Source organism: Saccopteryx bilineata, chromosome 2 (assembly GCF_036850765.1).
Source record: "Saccopteryx bilineata isolate mSacBil1 chromosome 2, mSacBil1_pri_phased_curated, whole genome shotgun sequence".
Lineage (NCBI taxonomy): Eukaryota > Metazoa > Chordata > Mammalia > Chiroptera > Emballonuridae > Saccopteryx > Saccopteryx bilineata.
In genome coordinates, this window is record NC_089491.1 from 95,372,637 (window position 1) to 95,382,426 (window position 9,790).

Below are 9,790 nucleotides of genomic sequence, written 5' to 3' on the forward strand. Positions count from 1 at the left end.
GAATCTCCATCCCATTGGTGTCCCCAAATCACTCATTTGTCCTCCTATAGGTAAACAATGTTTTCAATTTTTATATATCCAGATACAGTCTATGGGCATACAAACATATATGTTATTATGTACCCTGTGTGTAGCTCATTTTTCTATCTTAAAACAAAGGACTTAAAAAAAACCTTACACACAGAATGACTTTTATAATAATTTTTAACAAATACATGTGTAATTACATTATAGCCCATAGATTCTAAGACAATATTAGAATAATTTTTCAACATTAGGACAGTGGATACATTTTCTTTGCTAAAAAAGTGGAATGAAGATGCTCAAATTGTTTATCTGTGGTCACAAGTCTCTCAACTATAATGTCTCTGGTACCATATATATATATTTTTCCTAATTACACAATATACATGAATCATTGTTTCCAATATATTTTTAAAAGTGTTTTCTTCTGCTCTGTTTTTCTTGTGGCAAGCGCTAATTCACAGGAGGCCCTCATGCATGCCAAAATAGACACGAGCAAAAAAATAACAAATTCTGAGCTTTCAGCCTAGAAAAAAGCAGAAGAAAATGTACTGGTTTAAGCAGAAAGATGAATGTCATGTCTATGAGAGATGTACGCATGTTGCTCAGAGATATGAAGCTATTCTTTACTTACATCAAGTGAATAAATACATTCACATATGGCTTTTTAAAAATTTTATTTATTGATTTACAGAAAAGGGGAGAGAGAGACACACACACCAATTTGTTGTTACACTTACCCATGCATTCATTGGTTGATTCTTGTATGTGCCCTGACCAGGGATCGAATCCATAATCTTGGTTTATTGGGACAACATTTTAACCAACTGAGCTACTTGGCCAGGGAATCATATATGGCTTTTTAAGTCCTAGGAATCAAAGTCTGGAAATATCAGTGATTACAGGCTGCTCTCACAGTAAAGTTAAATAACAGGGTTGGAATTATTTCTAAAGAAACCTTTAAAATATTCTGAGTGCTTACCTATTTTTAAAAATAGCATTGTTTGAAGATTGGCATAATATTTAAAATGATTTTTTAGAAACAAGTTTTACTTCCATAAGAACTTTGATTGAATACCTCATCAGGATGAATAAGGCTAATTAATAAGGTCGTGAGCTGCTTTTAAAAATTTATGTGCAAACTTACAAGCACTTCAGTCTGGTATGTTCCCCTCTAAGACCTTCAGGGTTTATGGCACCATGCAGGGAACTGTTGATCATTACTACACTGTTCTGTTAGTTACCTCATTGTTCTTCTTGCCCTCCCTAAATATATTCTGAATGATTGCAGGCAGAAATTCTTCTTTAGCCATCCTTTAAATCTCCCATGATCTAAGTCATAATAAGCACTCAAAAATTTCCCTCCCTCCCTCCCTCCCTTCCTTTCTTCCTTCCTTTCTTCCTTCCCTCTCTCTCTCTTTCTTTCTCTTTCTCTCTCTCTCTCTCTCCCTCCCTCCCTTCCTCCCTCCCTCCCTCTTTCTTTCTTCCTCTCTCTCTTCTTTTTTTTTAAGAGAGGGATGAGACAGACAGACAGTGACAGACAGACAGTAAGGGAGAGAGATGAGAAACATCAAATCCTAGTTGTGGCACCTTAGTTGTTCATTGATTGTATTCTCATATGTGCCTTGACCAGGGGGCTACAGCACACCGAGTGAGTGACCCCCTGTTCAAGCCAGCGACCTCTGGGCTCAAGTCAGCAACCTTGGACTTCAAGCCAGTTATCTTCGGGCTCAAGCCAGCAACTATGGGATCATCTCTATGATCCCATGCCCCATCTGGCAACTCCCCTCTCAAGCTGGTGAGCCCACGTTCAAGCCAGAAACCTTGCAGTTTGAACCTGGGTCCTCAGTGTCCCAGGCCAACGCTCTATCTACTATACCACCACCTGGTCAGGTGAAAATATTTTTTCTTGATTATCAAGACACATCACCTGTGATCCCAAAGAATATGCCCTCTTTTTATTTTAGATGGGAACTGAAAGTAGAGCTTGGAAAACCAGCATGTCCCAGTGGAAATAACTTTTGCACATATAATTTACATGTACATATGTAAAATTGTTGATTTCCCTCTCTTTCAACATTTAGGCTGCAGAGGCAATTATTGGGTAATAATGTAAGGCATAAACCAATTAATACATAACAAAGGTTATGGTATATATCTGTACATATAAAAGCTTTATAAATGTATATTTATAAACCATTTAAGAATGTAATACATCTAAGGTTTGAAACCCTGGGCTTGCCTGGTGAAGGCACATATGGGAGTTGATGCTTCCTGTTTCTCTTCCCTTCTCTCCCTCTTTTTCTCTCTCTCCTGCCTAAATGACTAAATAAAATCTTAAAAAAAAAAAAAGCAAAACGTATTACAAATGACACCACAGATACCAATGTACCCACTACCCCGTTTAAGAAATTAACATTGCCAACTCAGCCAAAGCCTCATAGTCTGTGCCACTCTACTCACCTTCACTTTCTTTCTTTTTTTGTATTTTTCTGAAGTGAGAAATGGGGAGGCAGAGAGACAGACTCCCACATGTGCCCGACCAGAATCCACCTGGCCAGCCCACTAGGGATTGATGCTCTGCCCATCAGGGGCCTTGATCCATTGCAACTGGAGCCATTTTAGCACCTGAGGTTAGTCCATGGTGCCATCCTCAGCACTGGGCCAACTTGCTCCAGTGGAGCCTTGGCTGCGGAAGGGGAAGAGAAAGATAGAGAGAGGGAGAAAGGGAAGGGTGGAGAAGCAGATGGGCGCTTCTCCTATGTGCCCTGACCAGGAATCCAGCCCCGGACATCCAAATGCCAAGCTGATGCTCTGCCACTAAGCCAACTGGCCAGGGCTTACTCACTGTCACTTTCAAACCTCCTAAAATATTAATTATCCTTAATTTGCTATTTATTATTGCCTTGTATTTCTTTAAAACTGTAACACATATAAGTTGACCTGTGGTGGCACAGTGGCTAAAAGCATCAACCTGAAATGCTGAGGTTGCCCAGGTTGAAGCCCTGGGCTTGCCAGGTCAAGACACATACCTGCTCCTCCCCCACTGCCTTTCTCTCTTTCTCTCTCCTCTCACTGATATCAGTAAATAAAAATTTAGCCTGACCAGGCGGTGGTGCAGTGGATAGAGCGTCAGACTGGGATGTGGAGGACCCAGGTTCGAGACCCCGAGGTCACCGGCTTGAGCGTGAGCTCATCTGGCTTGAGCAAAAAAAAAAAAAAAAAAGGCTCACCAGCTTGGACCCAGGGTCGCTGGCTCAAGCAAGGGGTTACTCAGTCTGCTGAGGGCCTGCTGTCAAAGCACATATGAGAGAGCAATCAATGAACAACTAAGATGTTGAGGTGTTGCAACGAAAAACTGATGATTGATGCTTCTCATCTCTCTCCATTCCTGTCTGTCTGTCCCTATCTATCCCTCTCTCTCTGCCCTGTAAAAAATAAAAAATAATAAAAAAATAAAAATTTAAAAAAATGTAACACAAATGTAGGTAAATTAAGCAATGTATACTTTTAAAATTTTATACCACAACAAATTCATTCCTTTTCCTGGTGACACTTAGGATGTCTCCAATTTATAGCTATGATAATGTTGCTATAGACATTTTTGTGCATTTCATCTGTTTTATATAAAACCTACTCTAGAATTATATATGTTTACAATTTTACTAAGTAATGACAACTTATTCTCTAATTTATTTCTCCAATCTGTCCATTATACATTGAACTAAAAAGCTTCTGCATAGCAAAGGAAACCATTAATACAATGAAAATCCAATCTAAGAAATAGAAGATATTTGCAAATCATCTATATGAAAAGGCTTAATATCTAAGGTATATAAAGAACTCATACAACTCAACAACAACAAATATGGTAAAAAAATGGGCAGAGGGTCTGAATAAGCATTTTTCCAAAAGAGACCTACAGATGGTTAACTGGTATTTGAAAAGGTACTTAACTTATTATCAGGGAAATGCAAATCAAAGCTACATGAGAAAAAAATATAAAAAGAAACATGAAAAGATTTAAAAACAAAACAAAAGAAAAGTAAATCCACACAAACTATTACTTTACCCCTGTTAGAATAGCTATCATCAAAAAGATGAGAAATAAGTGTCAGTGCAGAAGTGGAATAATGGGAACCCATGTGCACTGTTGGTGGGAATGTAAATTGTTGCAACCGCTGTTGAAAACAGTATGGAAATTCCTCAGAAAATTAAAAATGGAACTGCCATATGATCTAGCAATTCCACTTCTGGGTATTTATAAAAGAAAACAAAACCACTAACTTGGAAAGATACCTGCACCCCCATCCATCTTCATTGTGTCGTTATTTACAATAGTCAATACATGGAAACAACCTAAGTGTCCAATGATGAGTGAATAGGTAAAGAAGATGTGCTATATACAATTGAATATTATTTAGATATAAAAAATGCAGCCATTTATGACAGCATTGATAGACCCAGAAGGCGGCCCTGGCCGGTTGGCTCAGCGGTAGAGCGTCGGCCTACTGTGCGGAGGACCCGGGTTCGATTCCCGGCCAGGGCACACAGGAGAAGCGCCCATTTGCTTCTCCACCCCTCCGCCGCGCTTTCCTCTCTGTCTCTCTCTTCCCCTCCCGCAGCCAAGGCTCCATTGGAGCAAAGATGGCCCGGGCGCTGGGGATGGCTCTGTGGCCTCTCCCTCAGGCGCTAGAGTGGCTCTGGTCGCAATATGGCGATGCCCAGGATGGGCAGAGCATCGCCCCCTGGTGGGCAGAGCGTCGCCCCTGGTGGGCGTGCCGGGTGAATCCCGGTCGGGCGCATGCGGGAGTCTGTCTGACTGTCTCTCCCCATTTCCAGCTTCAGAAAAATACAAAAAAAAAAAAAAAAAAAAATAGACCCAGAAGGCATTATTTTAAGTGAAATAATACTGTATGATCTCACTTATATGTGGAATAAAAAACAAAGCAAAACAGAACTCATAGATTCAGAGAGCAGATTGGTGGTTGCTTGAGGTGGGAGAGGGATTGGGGCAAAGTAGGTGAAGGTGGTCAATAGGTATAGCTTCTAGTTATAAAATAAATCTTGGCAATGCCATGCATAGTATGGTGATATGGGGAAGGAAGAAACATTCCACTCCTCTCAAGACTCTTTGGCTGGTCTAATAATCAAATAGATATGAGACAGATTGACAAATAAAAATTGTCCAATTTAATACATACATATGCATGGGGACCCTGAAATCATAAGAGTCAGAGACCTCACATGCGCAAATAGATTCAGAGCAGAAAGGTAACATGGGCACATAAGACATCCTGAGCTGGGGTAAAATTAGGTGCCTTGAAGGGTTCAAAGGATCATTGCAGGGTGATAAGAAGAACAGATATTTAGTAAATAGTAGTTTTTTTGTCCTAAAGAAAGAGATAAAAGAGGTTATCTCTTATCATCTCTTATCATGGGCAAGGTCCCCAATTCAAATTCTTCTAAGGAGTTAAGGGAGGGCAAAACTTTCTTCTGAGCTCTTGGCTGATTTGCCTTTAGCTTAAAACAATCCACATACCTCAGAGATACATCAAGGGGTGACTCATACTGAACCTCCACAGTGACCATGGCTAATAATACTAAGGTGACCAACTTTTTTACAATGAAAAGGAGGACAAAATTAATTGAAGAAAACAATATCATAAATAAAAAAACCATTTTATTCATTGCAACAATAATACACTATAATATAATAAATGCATAATAAAACATTTGTAATATTTTATATTGTAATTATGCTTACATGCCTATTAATTTTTAATAATAATTGTAAGAAAAAAGTACTCATTTAGTAAAACTAAATATCAAACAAAACCACTAATTTGGAGTGATATTTGGGTGTATTAATCATTTTCTAATTAAAAAACATGTTTTATGCAACTATTTAATCAAAATACATTATGAATAGATATGGTTTGAAGTTAGATTTCCACTTTAAAACTTGAGTTTTGGGAAAATACTTGTAAATAAAATTATATGTATTTTGAAATTATTAAATAGATAATGAATTAATAAAATGTGAATTGTGCTTCCCTGTCTATGATTGAATATTCACTGAGAAAGAAATAATCGTGAGTCTACAATGTCGTATGTGCCATGTTGTAGTTCAGTAAGAAGTACACAAAACCATTTGTGTGCTTGGTATATCTCGTGCTCTCTCAAGGTCTCTGGTGTGGAGTGCATTTGTCTCATAATCGCGTCTCGCCGCACAGTACTGATCCTTGAGGAATCGTCATGTCAAATACAAACACGTCACATCACACGCACTGGATTGACTCTGCATTGATCGAATATAGACATTTACAGATTAGTCTTTCAATAACAAAAAGGAGGACATGTAGAAGGACACTTTTTGAGGGAGGACGGAACTTACAAAAGAAGGACTGTCCTTCCTAAAGGAGGACAATTGGTCACCTTAATAATACTGTATTGCTTATTTGAAAGTTGCTAAGAGAGTAAATCTTAAAAATTCTCATCACAAGAAAAAATAATTGTGACTGTGTGGTGATGGATATTTAACTATACTTACTGTTGTGATTATTTTGCAATATACATATTTATTAGATCATTATATGTCAACCTGAAACTAATATAATGTATATGTCAATTATGTCTGTTGATGTAAGAAACATTAAAATCTGTAGAGAATTTATTGATTACTTTGGAAGGACTGAGAGAGGAAAAGAAAGAGAGAGAACAAAGCATTCAATTGTTGTTCCACTTAGTTGCCAGTTGCCATTGGTTGCTTCCTGTACATTCCCTGACTAGGGATCAAACCTGTAACCTTGGTGTTTTGAGATAGTGCTCTAATTGACTGAGCTAACTGGCCAGAGTCTGTAGAGATTTTTTTTTTTTTTTGACTGAGACAGAGAGAGTCAGAGAGAGGAACAGATAGGGACAGATAGACAGGAAGGGAGAGAGATGAAAAGCATCAATTCTTGATTGTGGCTCCTTAGTTATTCACTGATTGCTTTCTCATATGTACAGCAGAGTGAGTGACCTCTTGCTCAAGCCAGCGACCTTTGGCTCAAGCCAGTGACCTTTGGGCTCAAGCCAGTGACCATAGGGTCATGTCTATGATCCCACAATCAAGCCAGCGACGTCGTGCTCAAGCTGGTGAGCCCGCGCTCAAGCTGGCAACCTCGGAGTTTCGAACCTGGGTTGTCTGAGTCCCAGTAGGACACTTCACTGTGCTACTGCCTGGTCAGGTTTAATTTTTAAAAAGACTTTATTTACTCATTTTAGAGAGAAGAGAGAGAGGGAGAGAAGGGGGGGAGGAGCAGGAAGCATCAACTCCCATATATGCCTTGACCAGGCAAGCCCAAGGATTTGAACCAGCAACCTCAGCATTCCAGGTTGATGCATTCTCCACTGTACCACCACAGGTCAGATAGGCCTGTAGAAGATTTTAAAAGAGTTTATTTGAGCTAATCTGAAGAAAGGCAGGGTTTGGATCACAGGAAGTTAAAAAGACTATCTGCCTTGTTAAGGGTGGTTATCCTTATTTCAAAGGTGTGTTAACTTAGATGCACAAAAACAATGAACAGGGCTTGCTTAAGGCAAAGTTACATGGCTGGGGCTGTACTACCCACAGTGACCTTCCCAATTAGGAATGTATAATGAGATCACCCAGGGAGGTTACTTTCCATAAATCCCTTTTTATGGTCCACTTGTCTCAATTTTAAAAATTATGCTTTCAAAAAAATTATACTCTCACCATCAGTGTATGAGAATCCCCATGACTCTAGATCAGTCATTTTCAACCTTTCTTTCATCTCATGGCACACACAAACTAATTACTAAAATTCTGTGACACACCAAAACATACATTTTTTGCTGATCTTACAAAAATAAATAAATATAATTTTAATTCATTCATGCCAGACAGCTATTATTACGTTGGCTGCTGTTAGTTTTTATTTGACAATCTAAGGGAAAAGAGGTCCATGTCCCTGACTAAATAGTCAAGTATTGCATGTTTTTAGAATTCTTGCTGCACACTGGTTGAAAATCACTGCTATATATCCTTGATCCCTTTATTCATGTCATCACTGGTTGATTTTTGTATGTGCCCTGACCAGGTATCAAACCCACAACCTAGGCATATTGGGATGATGTTCCAACCAACTGAGCTACCTGGCTAGGGCTGGGGGGTTGTGTTTAAATGGTAGTTTCAGTGTGAGATGATGACAAAGTTCTGGTGATGGCTAGTGGTGATAGTTGCGTAACAATACGAATATACTTAATGCCACTGAACTGTATATATATAGTTTATATATATGTATATGTATATGTGCATGTTTAAAATGGTAAATATGTCATGGACATTTTACTACAATAATTTTTTTTAAGTATAGTTTATTTTTTTTAATTTATTTATTCATTTTTAGAGAGGAGAGAGAGAGACAGAGAGAGAGAAGGGGGGAGGAGCTGAAAGCATCAACTCCTATATGTGCCTTGACCAGGCAAGCCCAGGGTTTCGAACTGGCGACCTCAGCATTTCCAGGTCGACGCTTTATCCACTGCGCCATCACAGGTCAGGCACAATAAAAATTGTTAACTGGTAAATTTTAACAACTATAATCTCTAATTTGAATGACAGCTTGTTTGGACAGTTATGAATTATGTGTGCATAACCACAGCAAATTCCAAGTATACTTTTACTCCATAGGTTTTTTATTTTAGGATGAACATTTTCATCACAACATATACTCACTCAAATTTATATCCACACTGTCACCACAGATAATTTTTTCTTCAATGTTGAATTTTTAAACTGAATTTAGATTAATAGTCATCATGTCAGATGTTTCACCTTTGAGAAAATGAACTTCCAAAGGTTTGCTTTGACTTTGTGAACTGGCTGGAAAACCCCCCCCCACAACTTTTTGAATTCCTTTTTTAAGAATGAGTTTATCTGATTTTCTGTTTGAAGCATCTGATATAAAACTGGCATCCTGCAACTGTTCTCAGAATTTTCTGTTAATAAAGCCAGTACGTGAATTAATGACCACTCCACTTTTTTATATGTGCATAAGAAAACTTGGAATTGAAAAGGAGTGAAAGTAATTCAAAAGAATTATGATCTAAATACAAAATTTTTATCCACAGAATATTAATGTGACTTCTGCAATTGCACATCTTGTTATCACTGGAACACTCTTTTTAAATTAACTATGAGTGGCCTGACCTGTGGTGGTGCAGTGGATAAAGGGTTGACCTGGAAATGCTGAGGTCGCCGGTTCGAAACCCTGGGCTTGCCTGGTCAAGGCACATATGGGAGTTGATGCTTCCTGCTCCTCTCCCCTTCTCTCTCCTCTCTCTCTCTTCCTCTCTCTCTCTCTCCTTTCTAAAATGAATTAAAAAAAATTTTTTAAATAACTATGAGCTACCTGACCAGGTGGTGGCACAGTGGATAGAGCGTCGGACTGGGATGTGGAGGACCCAGGTTTGAGACCCCGAGGTCGCCAGCTTGAGCGCAGGCTCATTTGGTTTGAGCAAAGCTTACCAGCTTGAGTACAAGGTCACTGGCTTGAGCAAGGAGTCGCTTGGTCTGCTGTAGCCCCCCCACCCAAGGCACATATGCGAAACAATCAATGAACAACTAAGGAGCCACGACAAAGAATTGATGTCTCTCACCTCTCTCCCTTCCTGTCTGTCCTTATCTCAGTAGCATAGGGAGGGGAGGGTAAGGGGGGGGTCAATCATGCCCTGGGTGCCACTCACAGAGGGGCACCAAATG

At 39.1% G+C, this 9,790-nt stretch overlaps 1 non-coding gene across 1 annotated transcript; it reads left to right on the forward strand.

Moving 5' to 3' along the window:
• Positions 1-4,497: 4,497 nt before the first annotated feature.
• Positions 4,498-4,573, forward strand: TRNAS-ACU (transfer RNA serine (anticodon ACU)). The gene has a single exon. It is a non-coding gene; the product is annotated as a tRNA-Ser (tRNA).
• Positions 4,574-9,790: the final 5,217 nt, after the last annotated feature.